Here is a 26707-nt window from a genome sequence, read left to right as displayed (position 1 = left end):
CTTTGTGATGGCCACTCCAATACCTTGACTTTGTTGTCCTTAAGCCATTTTGCCACAACTTTGGAAGTATGCTTGGGGTTATTGTACATTTGTAAGAACCATTTGCGACCAAGCTTTAACTTCCTGACTGATGTTGTTCCAATATATCCACATAATTTTCCTCCTCATGAAGTAATCTATTTTGTGAAGTGCACCAGTCCCTCCTGCAGCAAAGCACCCCCACAACATGATGCTGCCACCCCCATGCTTCACGGTTGAGATGGTGTTCTTCAGCTTGCAAGCATTTCCTCCAAACACAACGATGGTCATTATTGCCAAACAGTTCTAGTTTTGTTTCATCAGACCAGAGGACATTTCTCCAAAAAGTACAATCTTTGTACCCATGTGCGGTTGCAAACCGTAAGCTTTTTTATGGTGGTTTTGGAGCAGTGGCTTCTTGCTTGCTGAGTGGGCTTTCAGATTATGTCGATATAGGACTCATTTTACTATGGATATAGATACTTTTGTACCTGTTTCCTCCAGCATCTTCACAAGATCCTTTGCTGTTGTTCTGGGATTGACTTGCACTAATCACACCAAAGTATGTAAATCTCTAGGAGACAGAACACGTCTCATTCCTGAGCGGTATGACGGCCATGGTGTTTATACTTGTGTACTATTGTTTGTACATATGAATGTGGTACCTTTAGGCGTTTGGAAAATTCTCCCGAGGATGAACCTTGTGGAGGTCTACAATTATTTTTCTGAGGTCTTGGCTGATTTCTTTTGATTTTCCCATGATGTCAAGCAAAGAGGCACTGAGTTTGAAGGTAGGCCTTGAAATACATCCACAGGTACATCTCCAAATGACTCAAATGATGTCAATTAGCCTATCAGAAGCTTCTAAGCCATGACATCATTTTCTGGAATTTTCCAAGCTGTTTACAGGCACAGTCAACTTAGTGTATGTAAACTTCTGACCTACTGGAACTGTGATAGAGTAAATTATGTGAAATAATCTGTCTGTAAACAATTGTTGGAAATTTACTTGCGTCATACACAAAGTAGATGTCCTAACCGACTTGCCAATACTATAGTTTGTTAACAAGAAATGTGTTGAGTGGTTGAAAAACTAGCTTTAATGACTCCAACCAAAGTTGTAAACTTCCGACTTCAACTGTATATGTTTACATGACTTATTTGAATCCCCCCCTTTTATAACTCAGAACACAGCCATCCAGATCTTCCTAGGACCATGTTGACGTCCTCTGATGAATAAACGTATATTTGCCTTCCTCTGGTGGTCGGGATACATCATTACAACCATTTATATCACTTCACTGCACCATTTATCCAGCTCATCTGCTTCACGGCACAGACATGGCAAAGGAATCGCTAAATTCATCTCGAACAGGCTGATCAAAATACATAGCTCTACGCTAAAGAATGCAACCCACACACTTATACCCATAGACACATTGCATACGCTCAGAACAACAATATCGAGCCCTTCTCACCTTGTCTATAGGAGGGACGCATGCTGTTTAAAATGTCCCAAATGTTGATTTAGACGTCCAGAAATATTACAGATTTTGACTATCAGTAATGCCATGATATGTTTGGTAAAGTAATAAAGAAGGTGAAATATTTTGGGTATATGTTCCCAAAATAGTTTATAGCTATATATGGACATGTTATAAAGGAATATTCATTAACTTTTTTATCATACCATCATATTGTATACGTTTTATTATACTTTTATTGTGTACCAGATCATTTGGGTTGAAAAGTGTTTTTTTTCTCTGACATAAATAAACACATAAATAAACAATTCCAGATGAAAGCTAAAGGGCATAGCTTTCTAAGGAGGGAAACACTACATTCATGCAATTTTGCCCTCTTGCTAGATTGATGACTTAAACCACAGTGAAACAGTGCAAAACGTCTGTCAGCTCAAATAATTAAGTTGAGTTCTAATGTTTATTATTTTTTTACATTGTATTTAACATTTATTGAACTAGGCATGTCAGTTAAGAAAAATTCTTATTTACAATGATAGCCCACCCAGGCCAAAACCTCCCCTAATCCGAACGGCGCTGAAGCAATTGTGCGCCGCCCTATGAGCGCCCTAATCCTAAAGTGTATGTTTCACGAAGCTATAGGGCTACAGTGTCGCAAAGCTTCTATTTAGAATGCTGGCTGGCATCAATAATGTATTTAATTAGCCTACTTGTTCAATAAGTAAAGTGGGGAATTCAAACATTGCAGATTGTGAAATGATTTTTTTATACAACAGCATACCAGTAACCAATAAATATATGTTTTAATATACAACTGTCCTGTAGGCCAATAGCATACTTTAGCTGTCCTCGAGCTCTCTTGCAGCTTGGCTAGACCGTTTTATGCTCTGTAAAACCAGTCTATTAAAACTTCTTGAGGGCAGGGGGCAGCATTTTCACTTTCGGAAAAATAGCATGCCAAAACTCAACTGCTTGCTACTCATCCCCAGAATATAAAATATGCATATTATTAGTATATGTGGATGGAACACACTCTGAAGTTTCTAAAACTGTTTGAATCATGTCTGTGAGAATAACAGAACTTATGTAGCAGGCAAAACCCTGAGGACAAACAATTCAGAATTTGTATTTTTTTGATGTCACTGTCTTTTCAATGAGCTTTCTTAGAGACACCAGATTTCTAATTGACTTGCTTGCAGTTCCCCAGCGCTTCCACTGGATGTCACCAGGTTATTCCTTTGTGTAGTGAAGAAGTAGGGCTATCATAAATGAGGGTCACATGAAGTAAATTTTTTGAGAAGAGGCACGTTACAAAAGAAGTTGCGTCAGTTTGTTTTCTTTTTGTATTGAACACAGATCATCCCGTCTTCAAATTGATCGATTATTAACCCATTTAATCCCGAATTTTTCCCAGACATGAAAATATCAAAATCAAGTGTCATTAGTAACCCTTTGAAGTAATCAATCATTATTTTTTGAAGTTTTTATGGAAAAGTAGGTGAAAAAGTGTGTTTTATGGTCGGTCACAATTGTGACCGGTGGGATAATGTTACATATACTAAATTAACATATTTCTCCTATGCAGTTATCAAAGTTCTTATAAATCCCAACCCAGTTATTAAAACATTTAAAACTCTGTCACTGGCAGTCCCCAGCCTTGCCASTAGAATGCCCCGTCACYTTCTAGTGTGAATATTTTACACATCAAAAACCCTTATTCAACACGATATGAATACTGAGAGCAAAGACAAAAAAACAACAACCATCAACATATTTCAACATTGTTACTTTAGCGCAACATGTATTGAAATATTCATATTGTAACTTTATTGTAACATTTGAACTTGTACTTTAGTGCAATATTCATTGTGACATTTTAGTGCAACATTCACTAACAACTGTATAGCAGTCGTGCGATTCATTCCCACTGAACAGAAAGGTAACATTTAGGATAGAGGTAGCCTGTAGAATATGCATTCAAGTAGAGGCCTACACTGAACAAAATACAATTATATATATAAAAGGCGCCACTGCACAATGAGTGCTTATATATATATATATATATATCATAGAGGTAGGCTTCAGACCCAAGTGCAAGATTAGTTTGTGCATCACTATTTTAAACTGATCAGTCAGACCTACTGTCATAACAGTATGTCTTGAATCAATTGACCTTCTTTTACAAAAACATTTCAGTCATTTTGATTGTCTTTTTCGTCAACTTTTCTTTTCTTCCTAGAGTCCGTTGCACTGCTTCTCCTCARCCTTTATCGACTTTTCTATTTSTCTTTTTCAGCCCTTTTTCATTTGCTCTTATCTCCATTTCTACTGTCCATGGTATATCTTGAAGCACTCAATGTGCAGTGGCYCTCTGCATTTCTSACATGCATAGGTAGTACGTTTGTCACAATGACGACTTCTCTGGAACCGGCGTGTTGATTGGCCAGTGAGAAGTTTTGTCATATCTTGCCTGATCTTCAACAGTAGCAGCCAGTAAAGATCTCCTTCCGTGGCTCAGTGTTTTTGTGCCAAACTTTAGCATATTTGGGCTGTATACTYTGTGTTTTGGAATCACATCAGTGGCAGGCCTRTTCGATRGTTTGAWCACTCAATCTTTATTTTTGACCACATGCAGCTTTTCCCTTGGCTCTTCTGGCTGACCCCTATGGCTTGTAGAGGCCCTTGGCTCTTCTGACTGGACCCTCTGGCGGGTAGAGGCCCTTGGCTCTTCATTATCAACAATGGAGGGYGGTGGGGTAGGTCATCATCACTGATAACGTTGTTCCTCTCATGATCTGTTTGCATAGGTTCAGCATATGCATTCAACAGCCTGGCTGGCAAATGGCCTGTCCATAGTCCATATCTGACCCATTGCTATCACAATCACTCAGGACAGCATCTTTCTCATTTTGAGGGATAACTGCAATGTTYCATGTGTAACAGTATAACTTTAGWCCGTCCCCTCGCCCCGACCGGGCYCGAACCAGGGACCCTCTGCACACATCAACAACAGTCACCCACGAAGCATCGTTACCCATCACTCCACAAAAGCCACGGCCCTTGCAGAGCAAGGGGAACCACTACTTCAAGGTCTCAAAGCGAGTGACGTCACCGATTGAAACGCTATTATATATATAGCACCACCGCCAACTAGCTAGCCATTTCACGTCGGTTACACATGCCTTGTCTGGGCAGTCACCTAGATCAACATATCCAGAACTTGACTCAAAGTGAAACTAAAAGAAAGAACAGAGTAGAAAGTTAGGTAGAACAASAACTATGTATGTGTATAACTATGTGTGTACCTAGATGCACTGTGTTATCCCGCCGGTCACTATTGTTGCCGTCAACATGTTTACACATTCTATGACCACACTGAACAAAGTTGAGTAATTGCAAATGCATATATCAATACTAGACACCTTAAAGATGATGTGTGCCAAAAATCTTTGTCCTAACTTCATGTTAACATACTTTACAAACCTTTTGTTTGGGAGCTTTGATGCAGTCATCCTCTTCTCATGGTGCAACCAGGAAGTAAACAGCTCTGGTCATGTGACAATTCACACTAAACATGTGACACTGCACATCTTTCATTGAGACCCTTTATTATTTCAATATTTGCTGGAAATGCATTGATACATCATTCAGTAACATTTTTAGGGCCTTATAACTGAATACGTTTTTTACGGTCAGTATTGTGACCGATGGGATTAAATAGGTTAACATTTAAAAATACCTAATGTTGTATTACAAAAGTAGTTTGAAATGTTTTGGTAAAGTTTACATTTAACTTTTGATATATTTTGTTGTGACATGGCGAAAGTTGGAAGCTGTGTTTATCTGGATGAAACGGTCCAAATAAATTGACATATTGGATATATATCGACGGAATTAATCGAACAAAAGGACCATTTATTATGTTTATGGGACATATTGGAGTGCCACCAAAATAATTTCGTCAAAGGTAAGGCATGATTTATATTTTATTTCTGCATTTTGTGTCGTGCTTGCAGTGTTGAATTATGCTACTCTCTTTGTTTACTGTTGTGCTATCATCAGATAATAGCATCTTATGCTTTCGCCGAAAGGCCTTTATGAAATCTGACATGTTGGCTGGATTCACAACGAGTGTAGCTTTAATTTGGTATTTTGGATGTGTGATTTAATGAAAGTTTGATTTTTAAATTATGTTATTTGAATATAGCGCGCTGTATTTTCCCTGGCTATTGGCCGGTGGGACGTTTGTGTCCCACCTGCCCCAGAGAGGTTAACACCAAATAATACAATCATTCCACCATCAAAAGAGTAAATTACTAGGGATTGTTTCATTATGCAGACAATGCAGTCTCGTCTACTAAACTCGGGAAAAAAAGAAACGTCATCTCACTGTCAACTGCGTTTATTTTCAGGAAACTTAACATGTGTAAATATTTGTATGAACACAACAAGATTCAACAACTGAGACATAAACTGAACAATTTCCACAGACATGTGAATAACAGAAATGGAATAATGTGTCCCTGAACAAAGGGGGGGTCAAAATCAAAAGTAACAATCAGTATCTGGTGTGGCCACCAGCTGCATTAAGTACTGCAGTGCATCTCATCCTCATGGACTGCACCAGATTTGCCAGTTCTTGCTGTGAGATGTTACCCCACTCTTCCACTAAGGCACCTGCAAGTTCCTGGACATTTCTGGGGGGAATGGCCCTAGTCCTCACCCTCCGATCCAAAAGGTCTCAGACGTGCTCAATGGGATTGAGATCCGGGCTCTTCGCTGGCCATGGCAGAACACTGACATTCCTGTCTTGCAGGAAATCATACACAGAACGAGAAGTACGGCTGGTGGCATTGTCATGCTGGAAGGTCATGTCAGGATGAGCCTGCAGGAAGGGTACCACATGAAGGAGGAGGATGTCTTCCCTGTAATGCACAGCGTTGAGATCGCGTGCAATGACAACAAGCTCAGTCCGATGATGCTGTGACACACCGCCTCAGACCATGACGGACCCTCCACCTCCAAATCGATTCTTGCTCCAGAGTACAAGCCTCGGTGTAACGCTCATTCCTTCAATGATAAGCGCGAATCCGACCGTCATCCCTGGTGAGATAAAACTGCGACTTGTCAGAGAAGAGCACTTTTTTGCCAGTCCTGTCTGGTCCAGCGACGGTGGGTTTGTGCTCATAGGCGACGTTGTTGCCGGTGATGTCTGGTGAGGACCTGCCTTACAACAGGCCTACAAGCCCTCAGTCCAGCCTCTCTCAGCCTATTGCGGACAGTCTGAGCACTGATGGAGGGATTGTGCATTCCTGGTGTAACTCGGGCAGTTGTGCCATCCTGTACCTGTCCCGCAGGTGTGATGTTCGGATGTACCGATCCTGTGCAGGTGTTATTACACGTGGTCTGCCACTGCGAGGATGATCAGCTGTCCATCCTGTCTCCCTGTAGTGCTGTCTTAGGCATTTCACAGTACGGACATTGCAATTTATTGCCCTGGCCACATCTGCAGTCCTCATGCCTCCTTGCAGCATACCTAAGGCACGTTCCCGCAGATGAGCAGGGACCCTGGGCATCTTTCTTTTGGTGTTTTTCAGTGTCAGTAGAAAGGCCTCTTTAGTGTCCTAAGTTTTCATAATTGTGACCTTAATTGCTTACCGTCTGTAAGCTGATAGTGTCTTAACGACCGTTCCACAGGTGCATGTTCATGAATTGTTTATTTCATTGAACAAACATGGGAAACAGTGTTTAAACCATTTACAATGAAGATCTGTGAAGTTATTTCGATTTTTTACGAATTATCTTTGAAAGACAGGGTCCTGAAAAAGGGATGTTTATTTTTTGCTGAGTTTAGCTTATCTATAGCTAGCTCCCACAAGTAGGCCTACTAGCTCGTCAGTCGAGGACGAGGTGGTCACTTTGCTGAGCTTGATCAGATAATGCTTTTTTGCAGCATTTTTGTGTACCACTTGGTTTTGCCGTTTGTTTATAAATCTTGAACAACGCACTCACTATCCATCCTAGTCCAAAAGGATTCACCTAACTTTTGAAAAAGTTAGTCAATTAGGAGAGGAGACCGAGGTGGGCTGCTGCTCCTGAGAAATAGGCTATAGATGCATGCTAACTATATTGTCTGTCTGACTCAGCTGCTACCCATGTAGATTGAACAACACTTCGCTAGCTACATGTGTAAATTAAAAAGGAGGGTTACTGTCAAAATTACTGTATTTAGATATATAAAAATAATAAAATGTGACATACAGTGGAAAGAAAAAGTATGTGAACCCTTTGGAAATACTTGGAATTCTGCACATATTGATAATAAAATATGATCTGATCTTCATATAGGTCACAACAAAGTGCAGCGTGGTACGTATCCATAATACATTTAATCAAGATGAATACACGAACAAAAACAACAAAACGACCAACGAACAGTTCTGACAACAATAACCAGAAAAGAATCACCCACAACTCAGTGGGAAAACAGGCTACCTAAATATGGTTCTCTATCAGAGACAACGATAGACAGCTGCCTCTGATTGAGAACCACACACGGCCAAACACAAAGAAATAGACAACATAGAACACCAGACATAGAATGCCCACCCAAACTCACGTCCTGACCAACCAAAATAGAGACATAAAAAGGATCTCTACGGTCAGGGCATGACATTGACCCTCCTTTGGCAGCAATAACCTCAACCAAACGTTTTCTGAAGTTGCGGATCAGACCTGCAGGAGGAATTTTGGACCATTCCTATTTACAAAACTGGTTCAGTTCAGCAATTTTCTTGGGATGTCTGGTGTGAACTGCTCTCTTGAGGTCATGCCACAGCATCTCAATCGGGTTGAGATCAGGACTCTGACTGGGCCACTCCAGAAGGTGTATTTTCTTATTTTCTGTTGTTGATTTACTTATGTGTTTTGGGTCGTTGTCCTATTGCATCACCCAACTTCTGTTGGCGGACAGATAGCCTAACATTCTTCTGCAAAATGTCTTGATGAACTTGGTAATTAATTTTTCCGTCGATGATAGCAAGCTGTCCAGGCCCTGAGGCAGTAAAGCAGCCCCAAACCATGATGCTCCCTCCACCATACTTTACAGTTGGGATGAGGTTAACCTTTTGTCAATAGGGGGGCGCTATTTTCACTTTGTAAAAAATCGTGCCCAAATTAAACTGCCTCGTACTCAATTCTTGCTCGTACAATATGCATATTATTATTACTATTGGATAGAAAACACTCTCTAGTTTCTAAAAGCGTTTGAATTATATCTGTGAGTAAAACAGAACTCATTTTGCAGCAAACTTCCTGCCAGGAAGTGAAAAATCTGAAATCGAGGCTCTGTTCCAGGGCCTTCCTATTAATTTGCCTGAAATCTATGGATCTACATGCACTGCATACGCCTTCCACTAGATGTCAACAGGCAGTGAGAGGTGGAATGGGGTGTCTAGCTTGATCTGAGGCCGAACAAGAGCTTTTGGAATGATGTGTCTGGAATTTATTGTCTTGGAAGGCGCGAGAAGGGACCCCAGATTGCGTTCTGAAAAGCTTTCGGTATAGACGTTAGATATCTCCGGCTCTGATTCTATTTGATATATGTGAAAAAAACATCATGGTGACTCGTGAGAAGTTAATGTTGGTGTGCTGTGCCTTTTTGTTTCCACACATAATGTTGTGTGTTCCTTCCAAACAACTCAACTGTAGTTCTTCTGTCCACTGATTCCAATTAGCTTTTGGAGAAGTCATTAGCCTAGGGGTTCAAATATTTTTTCCAACCTACACTGTGAATGTTTAAATTATGTATTCAATATAGACGAGAAAAATACAATAATTTGTGTGCTATTCGTTTAACTTCTTATGGCTGTGGGGCAGTATTGAGTAGCTTGGATGAATAAAACTGTTTGAAAGATGTCTGTGAGTATAACATAACTCATATGGCAGGCAAAAACCTGAGAAAAAATCCAATCAGGAAGTGGGAAATCTGAGGTTTGTAGGTTTGCCTATCCAATATACAGTGTCTATGGGGTCATATTGCACTTCCTACGGCTTCCACTAGATGTCAACAGTCTTTAGAACCTTGTTTGATGCTTCTACTGTGAAGGATGAGGGAATAAGAGCTGATTGAGTCAGCGGTCAGGCAGAGTGCCTCGAGCTCACTCAGGCGCGCCCCCGTGAGAGTTAGCTGCGTTCCATTGCATTTCTACAGACAAAGAAATTCTCCGGTTGAAACATTATTGAAGATATATGTTAAAAACATCCTAAAGATTGATTCTATACATCTTTTGACATGTTTCTATGAACTGTAATGGAATTTTTTGACTTTTCGTCTGGCCTGCGCGTCATGAATTTCGATTTTGGAACTAAACTCGCAAACAAAAAGGAGGTATTTGGACATAAATTATGGACTTTATCGAACAAAATAAACATTTATTGTGGAACTGGGATTCCTGGGAGTGCATTCTGATGAAGATCATCAAAGGTAAGTGAATATTTAAAATGCTATTTCTGACTTCTGTTGACTCCACAACATGGAGGGTACCTGTATGGCTTGTTTTTGTGTCTGAGCACCGTACTCAGATTATTGCATGGTGTGCTTTTTCCGTAAAGTTTTTGAGAAATCTGACACAGCGGTTGCATTAAGGAGAGCTTTATCTAAAGTTCCATGTAAAACACTTGTATCTTTTATCAATGTTTATTATGAGTATTTCTGTAAATTGATGTGCCTCTCTGCAAAATCACCGGATGTTTTGGATGCAAAACATTACTGAACATAACGCGCCAATATAAACTAAGATCTTTGGATATAAATATGAACTTTACCGAACAAAACATACATGTATTGTGTAACATGAAGTCCTATGAGTGTCATATGATGAAGATCATCAAAGGTTAGTGATTAATTTTATCTTTATTTCTGCTTTTTATGAATCCTCTCTTTGGCTGAAAAAATGGCTGTGTTTTTCTGTGACTAGGTACTGACCTAACATAATCAGATGGTGTGCTTTTGTCGTAAAGCCTTTTTGAAATCGGACACTGGGGTGGGATTAACAACAAGTTTATCGTTAAATGGTGTAAAATACTTGTATGTTTGAGGAATTTTAATTCTGAGATTTCTGTTGTTTTGAATTTGGCGCCCTGCACTTTCACTGGCTGTTGTCAAGTCGATCCCGTTAACTTCTCACGAGTCACCATCCCGGATCTGGGAGCATCCTCATCAGTAAAAAAGCTGACTAGCATAGCCTAGCATAGCGCCACAAGTAAATACTAGCAATTAAATATCATGAGATCACAAGTCCAAGACAGCAAATGAAAGATACACATCTTGTGAATCCAGCCATCATTTCCGATTTTTAAAATGTTTTACAGCGAAAACACAATATGTATTTCTATTAGCTAACCACAATAGCAAAAGACTCAACCGCATATTTTCACAATTTTTTTACCGCATAAGTAGCTATCACAAAACCGACCAAATAGAGATATAATTAGTCACTAACCAAGAAACAACTTCATCAGATGACAGTCTTATAACATGTTATACAATAAATCTAGGTCTAATCTATTGTTTGAAAAATGTGCATATTTCAGGTATAAATCATAGTTTTACTTTGCAGCTACAATCACAAATAGCACCGAAGCAGCAAGAATAATTACAGAGAGCAACGTGTAATACATAAATACTCATCATAAAACATTTATGAAAAATACATGGTGTACAGCAAATGAAAGATAAACATCTTGTGAATCCAGCCAATATTTCAGATTTTTTAAGTGTTTTACAGCGAAAACACAATATAGCATTATATTAGCTTACCACAATACCAAAACACACAACCGCATTTATTAGCAGCAAAAGGTAGCGATCGCAAAAAAACAGCAAAAGATATAAAATTATTCACTAACCTTGACAAACTTCATCAGATGACAGTCCTATAACACCAGGTTATACAATACACTTATGTTTTGTTCGAAAGCTGAAATCCGTGGTTATACATTGTGAAAACGTAGCAACTTTTTCCCAGAATCTCCGGATATATTTCTGACACTCACCTAATCTGACCAAATAACTCATCATAAACTTTACTAAAAAATACATGTTGTACAGCAAATGAAAGATACACTAGTTCTTAATGCAACCGCTGTGTTAGATTTTTTAAATAACTTTAGTACGACATACAGCTTACGTTATAGCGAGACAGCGCCTGCAATAAGGGCGGAAAATAGGACTAAACATTTTCCACAGAAATACGAAATAACATCATAAATTGTTCCTACTTTTGCTGAGCTTCCATCAGAATCTTGTACAAGGAGTCCTTTGTCCAGAATAAATCGTTGTTTGGTTTTAGAATGTCCTCTTCTCCTGTCGAATTAGCAAGCAACCTTAGCTAGCCAAGTGGCGCAAAGATGTCCATCTTCACCTAACGCAGAGAACAGAAAACTCCAAAACTCCCGATAAACGTTGAATAATCTGATAAAACTATATTGAAAAAACATACTTTACGATGATATTATCACATGTATCAAATAAAATCAAAGCCGGAGATATTAGCCGTCTATACCGAAAGCTTTTCAGAAGCCAATGCAGATGTCCATCCCGCGCCTTGCTGGACAAAGAAAATTGGGGTCACGTCATTCCAAGAGCTCTTGTTCGACCTCAGATCAAGCTAGACACCCCATTCCACTGCCTGTTGACATTTAGTGGAAGGCGTATGAAGTGCATGTATATCCATAGATTTCAAGCAAATTAATAGGAAGGCCCTGGAACAGAGCCTCGATTTCAGATTTTTCACTTCCTTACAGGAAGTTTGCTGCAAAATGAGTTCTGTTTTACTCACAGATATAATTAAAACGGTTTTAGAAACTTGAGTGTTTTCTATCCCATAGTAATAATAATATGCATATTGTACGAGCAAGAATTGAGTACGAGGCAGTTTAATTTGGGCACAATTTTTTACAAAGTGAAAATAGCGCCCCCCTATTGACAAAAGGTTAACGGGATCTTAGCCGTAAGAAGTTAAGCACACCATGTTTGTCTATTGGTCATCAGATTTGATGACCAATTTATGCATAAATCCAGGTAATTATAAAGGGTTCACATACTTTTTCTTGCCACTGTAGGTGTGACATGGCAGGTGCATGGGTCTGCAGAACTGTTGTAAACATGGAGCTAGATTCTCTTCTTTATAAATGAAAGAATAGACTGCATCCTGCCTCTTACAATTCTAGCAAGTTTTGGTTTAAAAGTTAGAACATTCCTTTAACTTATTTAGAATGTGGTTACAATGAAATCAGAATATACAACATTGATGTTCAAGAGGAGTTTTTTCTGAGTTTTATCGGACATTGCAAGAATATTCATGTGTTCAGATTTTGGAAGGTTTGGAGAACATTCCATCCACGTTCCACCAAAAGTACACAGAACGTGGGTACCATTTTCTCAGAGAATACAATATTAATGTACTAGACACGTTTCATGGGACATTGCAAGAACATTGTGTCCAGTTTTCAGAGGGTTAGGAAAATATTCCATCAATGTCCGCCCAAACTACAGGAGGTTGGTGGCACCTTAGTTGTGGAGGACGGGCTCATGGTAATGGCTGTAGTGGAATCGGTGGAATGGTATCAAATACATCAAACACATGGAAACCTAGTCATTCCATTTGCTCTGTTCCAGCCATTATTATGAGCCATCCTCCCCTCAGCAGCTTCCACTGGACCAGACAGAGGAAATGGTTGCCATGTTCTCACAATATGAAATATGAATATTCTAGACATTTCATGAGAATGTTGCAAGAACATTCCTGTGTCCCATTGTCTGAGGGTTAGGAGAATATTCCATCAATGTCACATCAAATTTACACAGAACATCATTGAAAGAACATTGATGTGTATCAGTTGTCAGGATGTCGCCTGATTGTCCCAAAGAAAAAAATGGTCCCCCAAGAAAATTGTTGCACATCACCCCTTGTTACTGTTTCCAAGCCAATCAAGGTCCTGATTGATAAACTACTGATCCATTCACAGCTCATTTCGTGTATTGGCAAGGTCAGGGATACTCACCCACAGTGCTTTTAACTTACATATTTGATATACTTTTAACTTACCTATCTGACACAGTATTCAGACGCCTTTACTTTCTCCACATTTTGTTACATTACATTCTAAAATGGACTAAATAAATCCAAATCCTCAGCAATCTACACACAATTCCCCATAATGACAAAGTGAAAACAGGATTATATACATTTTTGTTAATAAAAATAAACATATTTACATACGTTTTCAGACCCTTTGTATGAGACTCGAAATTGAACTCAGGTGCATCCTGTTTCCAGTGATCACACTTGAGAAGTTTCTACAACTTGATTGGAGTCAACCTGTGGTAAATGTCAATGATTGGATTGATTTGGAAAGGCCGCAAGGCCAAACTAAGCAATCAGGGGAGAAGGGCATTGGTCAGGGAGGTAACCAAGAACCCGATGGTCACTCTGACAGAGCTCTAGAGTTCCTCTGTGAAGACAGGAGAATCTTCCAGAAGGACAACTATCTATGCAGCACTCCACCTGTTACGTGCCTCCTAAGAGGAGTGAGGAGCAGAATCAGGAGCAGGAGAGCAAGGAAGTCCCAGTGGCACAATCGTTTATTTAGAAGTCCCAACTCAACAACAACAGGGGGGAACACGCCCAAACGAAGTCGCCACAGACAGGGAAATAAACGCAACACACGGAGGAGAAACCTCTACTCCTAAACACATTCCAAAACGGTACAACCCTGTGGTGCAAACACTCACCCCTAACAAAGTAACAACAGCAAAATAATCCCGCACAAAGACTAGCAGGCAGCGGAAGTTAATAAACCCACCGAAATTAACTAATAGGACACAGGTGTAAAGAAAACAGAGAGACACAAGCGAAAAGGAAAAATGGATCTGTGGCAGCTAGTAGACCGGCGACGACGACCGCCGAGCACCGCCCGAACAGAGAGAGGAGCCACCTTCGGTGGAAGTCGTGACACCACCAAATCAGGCCTTTATGGTAGAGTGGCCAGACGGAAGCCATTCCTCAGTAAAATGCACATGACAGCCCGCTTGGAGTTTGCCAAAAGACACCATGAGAAAAAAAATTCTCTGGTCTGATGAAACCAAGATTGAGCTATTTGGCCTGAATGAAAAGCGTAATGTCTGGATGAAACGTGGCAACATGCTGTGGGGATGTTTTTCAGTGGCAGGGACTGGAAGACTATTCAGGATTGAGGGAAATATGAACGGAGCAAAGAATAGAGAGATCCTTGACAAAAATCTGCTCCAGAGTGCTCAGGACCTCAGACTGGGGTGAAGGTTCACCTTCCAGCAGGACAACAACCCTAATCACACAGCCAAGTCAAAGCAGGAGTGGCTTCGGGACAAGTCTCTGAATGTCCTTGAGTGGCCCAGCCAGAGCCCGTATTTGAACCCGATAAACATCTCTGGAGAGACCTGAAAATAGCTGTGCAGCAACGCTCCCCATCCAACCTGACAGAGCTTGAGAGGATCGGTAGAGAAGGCTGAGCTGTAGTCAATGAACAGCTTTCTCACATAGGTGTTTTGTCCAAGTGGGAAAGGGCAGTGTGACGTGCGATTGAGATTGTGTCATCTGTGGATCTGTTGGGGCGGTATACGAATTTGATTGGGTCTGGGTTTTCCGGGAGGATGGTGTTGATGTGAGCCATGACCAGGCTTTCAAAGCACTTCATGGTCACTGACGTGAGTGCTATTGGGTGGTAGTCATTTAGGCAGGTTAACTTCACTTTCTTGGGTACACTACGGTGGTCTGCTTGAAACATGTAGATATTACAGACTCGGGCAGGGAGAGTTTGAAAATGTCAGTGAAGACACTTGCCAGTTGGTCCGTGCATGCTCTGAGTACACGTCCTGGTAATCCGTCTGGCTTTGTGAAAATTTACCTGTTTAAAGGTCTTGCTCACATCGGCTGCGGAGAACGTGATGATACTCTCGTACAGAACAGCTGGTGCTCTCATGCATGCTTCAGTGTTGCTTGCCTTGAAGCGAGCCTAAAAGGCATTTAGCTCGTCTGGTAGGCAGCTCGCGGCTGGATTTCCCTTTGTAGTTTGTAAAAGTTTGGAAACCCTGCCACATCCGACAAGCATCAGATCCAGTGTAGTGGGAGTCAATCTTAGTCCTGTATTGAAGCTTTGCTTGTTTGTCTGTGGGCATAGCAGGATTTCTTATAAGCGTCCGGATTAGTTTCTCACTCCTTAACCTCTCTGGGATGTGTGGGACGGTAGCGTCCCACCTGGCCAACATCCAGTGAAAATGCAGAGCGCTAAATTCAAATAAATTACTATAAAAATTTAACTTTCATGAAATCACACATTCAATATACCAAATTAAAAGGTACACTTATTGTGAATCCTTTCATGAAATCACACATTCAATATACCAAATTAAAGGTACACTTATTGTGAATCCAGCCAACGTATACGATTTCAAAAATGCTTTACGGCGAAAGCAAACAATGCTATTATCTGAGGATAGCACCCCAGCTAACAATCACAGACCATCATATTTCAACCCTCCCGGCACGGTTACACAAAACGCAGAAATAAAGATATAATTCATGGCTACCTTTGTGTTCGATTAATTCCGTCGATATACACTGCTCAAAAAAATTAAGGGAACACTTTTTTTATTTCACCTTTATTTAACCAGGTAGGCTAGTTGAGAACAAGTTCTCATTTGCAACTGCGACCTGCCAAGATAAAGCATAGCAGTGTGAACAGACAACACAGAGTTACACATGGAGTAAACAATAAACAAGTCAATAACATGGTAGAAAAAAGAGAATCTATATACAATGTGTGCAAAAGGCATGAGGTAGGCAATAAATCGAATTACAATTTAGCAGATTAACACTGGAGTGATAAATCATCAGATGATTCATGTGCAAGAAGAGATACTGGTGTGCAAAAGAGCAGAAAAGTAAATAAATAAAAGCAGTATGGGTGGAGGTAGGTAAATGGGGTGGTAGTTTACAGATGGACTATGTACAGCTGCAGCGATCGGTTAGCTGCTCGGATAGCAGATTTTTAAAGTTGTTGAGGGAGATAAAAGTCTCCAACTTCAGAGATTTTGCAATTCGTTCCAGTCGCAGGCAGCAGAGAACTGGAAGGAAAGGCGTCCAAATGAGGTTTGGCTTTAGGATGATCAGTGAGATACACCTGCTGGAGCGCGTGCTGCGGGTGGGTGTAGCCATCGTGACCATGAACTGAGATAAGGCGGCACTTTACCTAGCATAGCCTTGTAGATGACCTGGAGCCAGTGGGTCTGACGACGAAACATGTAGCGAGGGCAGCCGACTAGGGCATACAGGTCGCAGTGGTGTGCGTATAAGGTGCTTTAGTAACCAACGAATGGCACTGTGATAAACTGCATCCAGTTTGCTGAGTAGAGTATTGGAAGCTATTTTGTAGATGACATCGCCGAAGTCGAGGATCGGTAGGATAGTCAGTTTTACTAGGGTAAGTTTGGCGGCGTGAGTGAAGGAGCTTTGTTGCGGAATAGAAAGCCGATTCTTGATTTGATTTTGGATGGAGATGTTTGATATGAGTCTGGAAGGAGAGTTTGCAGTCTAGCCAGACACCTAGGTACTTATAGATGTCCACATATTCTGGTCGGAACCGTCCAGGGTGGTGATGCTAGTCGGGCGTGCGGGTGCAGGCAGCGAACGGTTGAAAAGCATGCATTTGGTTTTACTAGCGTTTAAGAGCAGTTGGAGGCCACGGAAGGAGTGTTGTATGGCATTGAAGCTCGTTTGGAGGTTAGATAGCACAGTGTCCAAGGAAGGGCCGGAAGTATATAGAATGTGTCGTCTGCGTAGAGGTGGAAATAACACATCCTAGATCTGAATGAATGAAATATTCTTATTAAATACTTTTTTCTTACATAGTTGAATGTGCTGACAACAAAAATCACACAAAAATTCGCAATGTAAATCAAATTATCAACCCATGGAGGTCTGGATTTGGAGTCACACTCAAAATTAAAGTGGAAAACCACACTACAGGCTGATCCATCTTTGATGTAATGTCCTTAAAACAAGTCAAATGAGGCTCAGTTTTGTGTGGCCTCCACGTGCCTGTATGACCTCCCTACAACGCCTGGCATGCTCCTGATGAGGTGGCGGATGGTCTCCTGAGGGATCTCCTCCCAGACCTGGACTAAAGCCAACTCCTGGACAGTCTGTGGTGCAACGTGGCGTTTGTGGATGGAGCGAGACATGATGTCCCAGATGTGCTCAATTGGATTCAGGTCTGGGGAACGGGCGGTCCATAGCATCAATGCCTTCCTCTTGCAGGAACTGCTGACACACTCCAGCCACATGAGTTCTAGCATTGTCTTGCATTAGAGGGAACCCAGGGCCAACCGCACCAGCATATGGTTTCACAAGGGGTCTGAGGATCTCACTCGGTACCTAATGGCAGTCAGGCTACCTCTGGCGAGCACATGGAGGCTGTCGGCCCCCCAAGAAATGCCACCCCACACCATGACTGACCCACAGCCAAACCGGTCATGCTGGAGGATGTTGCAGGCAGCAGAACGTTCTCCACGGCGTCTCCAGACTCTGTCATGTCTATCACATGTGCGTGTGAACCTGTTTTCATCTGTGAAGAGCACAGGCGCGCAGTGGCGAATTTGCCAATCTTGGTGTTCTCTGGCAAATGCCAAACGTCCTGCACGGGTGTTGGGCTGTAAGCACAACCCCCACCTTTGGACGTCGGGCTCATACCACCCTCATGGAGTCTGTTTCTGACCGTTTGAGCAGACACATGCACATTTGTGGCCTGCTGGAAGTCATTTTGCAGGGCTCTGGCAGTGCTCCTCCTTCTCCTCCGTGCACAAAGGCGGGACGGTAGCGGTCCTGCTGCTGGGTTGTTGCCCTCCTACGGCCTCCTCCACGTCTCCTGATGTACTGCCTGTCTCCTGTAGCGCCTCCATGCTCTGGACACTACGCTGACAGACACAGCAAACCTTCTTGCCACAGCTCGCATTGATGTGCCATCCTGGATGAGCTGCACTACCTGAGCCACGTTGGTGGGTTGTTAGGACTGGCCGAGAGATTCTCATATGCTACCACTAGAGTGAAAGCACCGCCAGCATTCAAAAGTGACCAAAACATCAGCCAGGAAGCATAGGAACTGAGAAGTGGTCTCTGGTCACCACCTGCAGAACCACTCCTTTATTGGGGGTGTCTTGCTAATTGCCTATACTTTCCACCTTTTGTCTATTTCATTTGCACAACAGCATGTGAAATTTATTGTCAATCAGTGTTGCTTCCTAAGTGGACAGATTGATTTCACAGAAGTGTGATTGACTTGGAGATACATTGTGTTGTTTAAGTGTTCCCTTTATTTTTTTGAGCAGTGTATATCCAAAATGTCAATTTATTTGGCGTGTTTGATCCAGAAAAACACCGGTTCCAACATGCACAATGTGACTACAAAATATCTCCAAAGTTACCTATAAGCTTTGTCCAAACATTTCAAACTACTTTTGTAATACAACTTTAGGTATTTTTTAAAGTAAATAATCGATAAAATTGAAGACGGGATGATCTGTGTTCAATACCGGAGGAAAACAATGTGTATCATGCTTTCTGGTCACGCGCCTCTAACAAACAGTACACTTCACTGGAGCCTCATTCTGAACATGGCTACTTCTTCATTTCTCAAAGGAAAAACCTCAACCGATTTCTAAAGATTGTTGACACCCAGTGGAAGCGATAGGAACTGCAGGAAGGTCCCTTAGAAATCTGGATTAGCCTTTAAAAGACTAATTGATCATTAGAAAACCCTTTTGCAATTATGTTAGCACAGCTGAAAACTGTTGTGCTTATTAAAGAAGCAATACATATCACGCCCTGACCTTAGAGATCCTTTTAATTCTCTATTTGGTTAGGTCAGGGTGTGACTAGGGTGGGCAAGTTATGTTTTCTATTTATTTGTTGGCCTGGTATGGTTCCCAATCAGAGGCAGCTGTTTATCGTTGTCTCTGATTGGGGATCATATTTAGGAAGCCGTTTCCCACCTGTTGTTTGTGGGATCTTGTTTTTGTATAGTGGCCTTGAGCACTGCAATACTACACGTTTTGTTATATAATTTGTTGTTTTATTTGTGAGTTTCACTATTAAATATAATGTGGAACTCTACGCACGCTGCGTCTTGGTCCACTCATTTCAACAATCGTGACAATAAACTGGCCTTTAGACTAGTTGAGTATCTGGAGCATCAGCATTTGTGGGTTTGATTACTTTCTTCTGAATCTCGTCAGTCTATTCTTGTTCTGAGAAATTAAGGCTATTCCATGCCAGATATTTCCAAGAAACTTTAGATCTCGTACAATGCTATATACTACTCCCTTCACAGTACTGCGCAAACTGGCTCTAACCAGAATAGAAAGAGGAGTGGGAGGCCCCGGTGCACAACTGAGCAAGAGGACAAGTACATTACAGTGTCTAGTTTGAGAAACAGACGCCTCACAAGTCCTCAACTGGCAGCTTTATTAAATAGTACCTGCAAAAAAACAATTTCAAAGTCAACAGTGAAGAGGCGACTCCGGGATGCTGGCCTTCTGGCAGAATTGCAAAGGAAAAGCCATATCTCAGACTGGCCAATAAAAATATAATATTAAGATGGGCAAAAGAACACAGACACTGGACAGAGGAACTCTGCCTAGAAGTCCAGCATCCAAAATAGCACAGTTGGTTAGGAGCCCGTAAAACAGCAACCATCCCCTCCGGCGCCATTATTATATCGGCTAGATGCAGGCTATGTGTCACTGTCTGTCACTTCAAATTTGTTTTCCGACCTGTGTGCACCTACGTTGTAAACTGTCATAGGCTAGGTTGTAGCAACCTCATGATGGATATAGGGAACATTTAGTAGCATAAATGTATGTAGTAGTAGTAGCCTAAACATGTAGTAGCCTAAACCGTAATAATATCCATATCCGACAGTTGATAGTCGGATCAGATCGGATGATACTCGTGACTGGAGTGTTTTAACATGCCTAAGTAGATGTTGTCAAAATTCCTATCTCCCTGCGTGTTTATAGACCAAACAATCTTCAGATTAGGAGCAGCGAGCGGAGCGGTGTGTGTGTGTGTATCTGTGTTTCCTCAATTTGCAGGGATTAGACAAATTTGCTGTCACTCAGTCATAATGGGCATCGGCAGCTAATTTATTTTCCTACCTTCGCCCCACTTGATATCATTCACATTGATAGCGTACTAGGTTAGTAAACGTCCTCGACAAATTTTGATTTATTGTAGTATCATGGTAACAGGAGGCAGTAGCAATCTAAATGATCAGACCAAAACATGTGAGGAGAAATGATCAGGTGAAATTATGGAGCATAACGAGTAGATAGAGAAATACACCTTCGATTTATCCAATCAGAGCAGCAGGATCAATGTACAGCCAGCCCTTCTAGCCAGTTGAGTTAGTTAGACCACGTAACACCTCACACTTGATTGTAAGCTGCATGCTGGCAGCCAAAAATAACTTGAAATAGTCTGATAATAATCGTATCAGGAAAATTGTCCATAACCGTTACGATGCTCGTTTTGACCGACTACTCAGCAAACCCCTAATAGAAATCTTTCTTTAACCTGTCTCCTCCCCTTCATCTACACTGATTGAAGTGGATTTAACAGGTTACATCAAGAAGGGATCATATCTTTCATATCTTACAGTCTATGATGTAGGAGAAAGGAGCAGGTGTTTCTAATGTTTTGTACACTCTTGTACACGCTTCAAATGGGGCAGAAGTCTGTAGTTTCTTACAATAGTAAGAAACTGCCATGTGGGGAATCGTAAGTGACTCGTTTATGCTAGTTTCATCTTGTTCTTGATACCATGTGTTTTGAGGTGTTTAGACTGATTTCATGTCAATGCTAATATGGCTAAAATTCACTACCTAGCTAACCAACAACTGTAACAGACAAGTACTCAGTGCAAATGTATTTATGCTTTAAATAAACATTGGAAAAGAAACATAGTTTATATGTTGTCAACAATCTCAGCCAACCCCATATGTTTTGCCCCATAGTTGCGCACGCGTCGGTTGTATTGCTGAACAATCACCCATCTATACCATGTAGAACAAACATGTCTATGATACGCGTTGGTTGTGTTGCTAAACAACTAACCCGCTGGGCCAAGGTGCAGTGTGGTAGGTGTACATCTTCCTTTATTCAATGAACACCGAAGAAAACAAAAAATACAAACAAAACGTAAGGTTTAGTAGGGCTAAACAGCACAGTACCAAAACAAGATTCCACAAACTACAGGTGGAAAAAAAGATGCCTAAGTATGATTCCCAATCAGAGACAACGATAGACAGCTGCCTCTGATTGGGAACCACACTCAGCCAAACACACAGAAATACAAAACATAGAATGCCCACCCCATAATCACTCCCTGACCTAACCAAATAGAGAAATAAAATCTCTCTCTCTCTCTCTCTCTCTCTCTCTCTCTCTCCTCTCCTCTCTCTCTCTCTCCTCTCTCTCTCTCTCTCTCTCTCTCTCTCTCTCTCTCTCCTCTCTCTCTCTCTCTCTCTCGTCTCTCTCTCTCTCTCTCTCTCTCTCTCTCTCTCTCTCTTCTCCTCTCTCTCTCTCTCTCTCTCCTCTCTCTCTCTCTCTCTCTCTCTCTCTCTCTCTCCTCTCTCTCTCTCCTCTCTCCTCTCTCTCTCTCTCTCTCTTCTCTCTCCTCTCTCTCTCTCTCTCTCTCTCTCTCTCTTCTCTCTCTCTCTCTCTCTCTCTCTCTCTCTCTCTCTCTCTCTCTTCTCTCTCTCTCTCTCTCTCTCTCTCTCATCTCTCTCTCTCTCTCTCTCTCTCTCTCTCTCTCGCTCTCTCTCTCTCTCTCTCTCTCACCTGCCACCTTGCCACGCTGCCACGCTGCCAGATCGTAGCGTCTGCATTTCAAGCCGGTTCTTCCTGCATAGATCGTATTATCCTGTGGCGCCTGTTTTCCCTACCCTGACACTGCTTTTCTCTCCGCTACAGTTCCGTCCGCTCTGGTCCCTGTCACCAGTTCCGTCAGTCCTGCTTCTCTGCCCTGGACCCCCGCTCTACTGCTTCCTTGGATTCCGCTCCAGACCTGCTCCCCCTAGCCTGCACCCCCCGCTTTTCAATAAATACCTTGGTTACCTTATCCCTGTCTCCTCATCTGAGTCTGCACTTGGGATCACCTGCTCCACCCCGCATAACAGTACGATCTGGCCAAAAGTTATGAACCCAGCAGACTTAGATCCTCTCCACCAAACCCTTGCCGGCCAAGGTGACCTGCTCGAGCAACATGACCAAGCCATGAAAACCCTGGAGCATGTCAAAGAGTTTTCACTGAGCCTTTCTGACCTGCAGGACCAAACTTTTGCCCAAAGCTCGCATCCAGCTTCTCCTCCGCCCCTAGAGCCATTTGTTTCGGCCCCGGAGCGTTACGATTGCAACCTCGGAGCTTGCAGAGCCTTTTTGATAAAATGTTCAATAGTATGCCAGCAACAGCCCTACTCTTATGGTAGCGAATGGGCCAAGAGTTCCTTCCTGATTGGCTGCCTCTGTGGAGAAGCAATTTCCTTCGGCCACGGCGGTATGGGAGATGGGTCCCTCGTGTGACAGAGCCAGGCCTTTCCTCTGCCTGCTCTCATCGACTCGGGCACCGACAAGAGTTTCCTGGACCGTGTTGTCGTTACCCAGTTGGGCCTGGACACTGTTCCACTCGATTCACCCCTCGATGCCAACGCTCTCAACGGACAGCTCCTCGCCCGTGTCTGTGAGAGAACTGTCCCTGTCATCCTACGCCTCTCTGAGAATCACGAGGAAAGGATCAGTCTTCACATAATCGACTGCCCTCAATCTCCCCTGGTTCATGGCCATCCATGGTTAAAGCTGCACAACCCTCAGATCGACTGGACTGCCGGAAGGGGAACCACTTGGAGTTCCATTTTTTCACTCGAATTGTTTACATTCTGCCCTTGCCCCTGCCTTGTCTGTGCCCCAGTCCATTCCAGAACCTCCGGACCTGTCAACAATTCCTCCAGAAATCGGACACTTTGGTGGGATTAACAACAAGATTACCTTTAAAATTGTATAAGATACATGTATGTTTGAGGAATTGTAATTATGAGATTTGTTTGAATTTGGCGCCCTGCACTTTCACTGAAAGTGCATCGTCCATCATTCAATTAGATATCATTCTGACACCAAACTGATACAAACTGACACCACACTCACTTTTTCCCAACTCGTTTAGAAGCCGACTATCACATATTTCAGAGCAGTCCCAAAATTCACAGTGCCTTCTGTTCAAACCATAAAATACGTAGTTACATTCTCGCTGCGGGTCCAGCTCTGACATTACGTGTAGGCCTAGCTGAGGCGACCCCGAATCCCAAGTTTCGGCTCGATAGGTCATTTGGAGCCCGAGTAGCGACCTTCATTGGTGTTGAAAATCCACATTTTTCGGGCTTTGCTACGGGGTCCTTGAATGAGCTATCGGACAGAAACGTTAAGGTCATTCTCTATGGGCCGAGGAGATTTCAATGCACCTAGTCTTGCGACTCTGGGACTTTTCTAAATGTCGTTATTTTGTGAGGTCAAAATGAATTGAAGTTATTGCAAATGTACGAGGCTGTTTTAGAGCCACATAACTCATCGTGCACTATCGACTTGAGCTCTAGAACAGGTTTCTAAAGTTTCAGAGCTCTAGGTCTGACGGTTCGATGACAGTTTGAACAAAGGTAACTAATGCAGGCTCTCTGTGTCTCTAAGCCCTACACTCTGTCACTCCATCCTGGCTTTGTGTGTGATTTTTTTCTTGGAAATCTGATGGGTTAAAGGACTGATTTACAGTTCATGGGGAAGTTTTGGAAAGATATCTTTAGAAAGATTTAAGGCACTTCCGGTTGGCACAGGAAGCTTAACTTCTCCAGGGTATGTGGGACGGTAGCGTCCCACCTCGTCAACAGCCAGTGAAACTGCAGGGCGCCAAATTCAAAACAGAAATCCCATAATTTAAATTCCTCAAACATATTTATTTTATTTTATTTTGTTGTAAATCCAGCCAAAGTGTCCGATTTCAAAAAGGTTTTACGACGAAAGCACACCAAACGATTGTTAGGTATGAGCCAAGTCACAGAAAAACACAGCCATTTTTCCAGCCAAAGAGAGGAGTCACAAAAAGCAGAAATAAAATTAATCACTAACTTTTGATGATCTTCATCAGATGACACTCAGAGGACTTCATGTTACACGATACATGTATGTTTTGTTCGATAAAGTTCATATTTATATCAAAAATCTTAGTTTACATTGGCGCGTTATGTTCAGTAATGTTTTGCCTCCAAAACATCCTGGTGATTTTGCAGAGAGCCACATCAATTTACAGACATACTCATCATAAATGTTGATGAAAATACAATTGTTATGCATAGAACTTTAGATAAACTTCTCCTTAATGCAACCGCTGTGTCAGATTTCAAAAAAGCTTTACCGAAAAAGCACACCATGCAATAATCTGAGTACAGCGCTCAGACACAAAACCAAGCCATACAGATACCCGCCATGTTGTGGAGTCAACAGAAGTCAGAAATAGCATTATAAATATTCACTTACCTTTGATGATCTTCATCAGAATGCACTCCCAGGAATCCTAGTTCCACAATAAGAGTTTGTTTTGTTCGCTGAAGTCCATAATTTATGTCCAAATAACTCATTTTTGTTTGCGGGTGTTGAGATCACAAATCCAAACTCATGACGCGCAGGCAAGTCCAGGTGAAAGTTCAGACGAAAAGTTCAAAAAGTTATTACAGTTCGTAGAAACATGTCAAACGATATAGAATCAATCTTTAGGATGTTTTTAACATAAATTAAGTTACTCAATCAGCTCTCATTCGCCCCCACCTCACAGTAGAAGCATCAAACAAGTTTCTAGAAACTGTTGACATCTAGTGGAAGCCTTAGGAAGTGCAATATGACCCCATAGCCACTGTGTATTCGATAGGCAATGACTTGAAAAACTACAAACCTCAGATTTCCCACTTCCCGGTTGGATTTTTTCTCATGTTTTTGCCTGCCATATGAGTTCTGTTATACTCACAGACATTATTCGAACAGTTTTAGAAATTTCAGAGTGTTTACTATCTAAATATACTAATTATATGCATATTCTAGCTTTTAGGACTGAGTAGCAGGCAGTTTACTCTGGGCACCTTTTTATCCAAGCTACTCAATACTGCCCCCCTGTCCCAAAGAAGTTAAACAGCCATCACTAACATTGAGTGGCTGCTGCCAACATACTGACTCAGTCTCTAGCCACTTTAATAATAAAAAATTGGATGTAATAAGTGTATCACTAGTCACTTTAAACAATGCCACTTTATATAATGTTTACATACCCTACATTACTCATCTCATATGTATATACTGTACTCTATACCATCTACTGCATCTTGCCTATGCCGTTCGGCCATCGCTCATCCATATATATATATATATATATATGTACATATTCTTATTAATTCCTTTGTTGTTGTGAAATTGTTAGATATTACTGCATGGTCAGAACTAGACACACAAGCATTTCGCTACACTCACATTAACATCTGCTAACCATGTGTATGTGACCAATACAATTTGATTTGATTTACAATTATATTCTCTAGAGCAGCAAGGTGTGTAGACAATCATCTTTTCAAAGCCTCATTCCTCATCAGCTTTATCTGTAGCAGTATAAAGAGACAATTTGGCTGTAATGATCCTTTTAAAAATGGCCATACATGGTTTACCAATGCATTCATTACGCATGAGTCAGTGTTTTCTCCACAAAAGGCTAACTGTAGTTGGTTACCCAGAGTGGAGGCTTGGTCTGTAGGTAGGGCAGTGTCATGGCCTGGGTCTCCAGTGTTCATGTAACCTGGGTGGGCTGACTGGGGGTCAGGGATGAATCACATGGCCTGAGGACATACAGGGAGTGGGTGCCCTTCTAGCTTGATCAGAACATGGAGGGTTCTCTTTCTCATAGACTCCAGGCGGTATACTGGTGCAGAGTGACCTATGTTTAAATGAAATAGAGTGAGATCTGGGCTCCTGAGTGGCGCAGCGATCTAAGGCACTGCATCTCAGTGCAGTGCCTTAGAGTCCAGTCCT

This window comes from Salvelinus sp. IW2-2015, unplaced genomic scaffold (genome assembly GCF_002910315.2).
Source record: "Salvelinus sp. IW2-2015 unplaced genomic scaffold, ASM291031v2 Un_scaffold2111, whole genome shotgun sequence".
NCBI lineage: Eukaryota > Metazoa > Chordata > Actinopteri > Salmoniformes > Salmonidae > Salvelinus > Salvelinus sp. IW2-2015.
The sequence above is the reverse complement of the archived record's forward strand: the minus strand, read 5'-3'. Positions refer to the sequence as shown.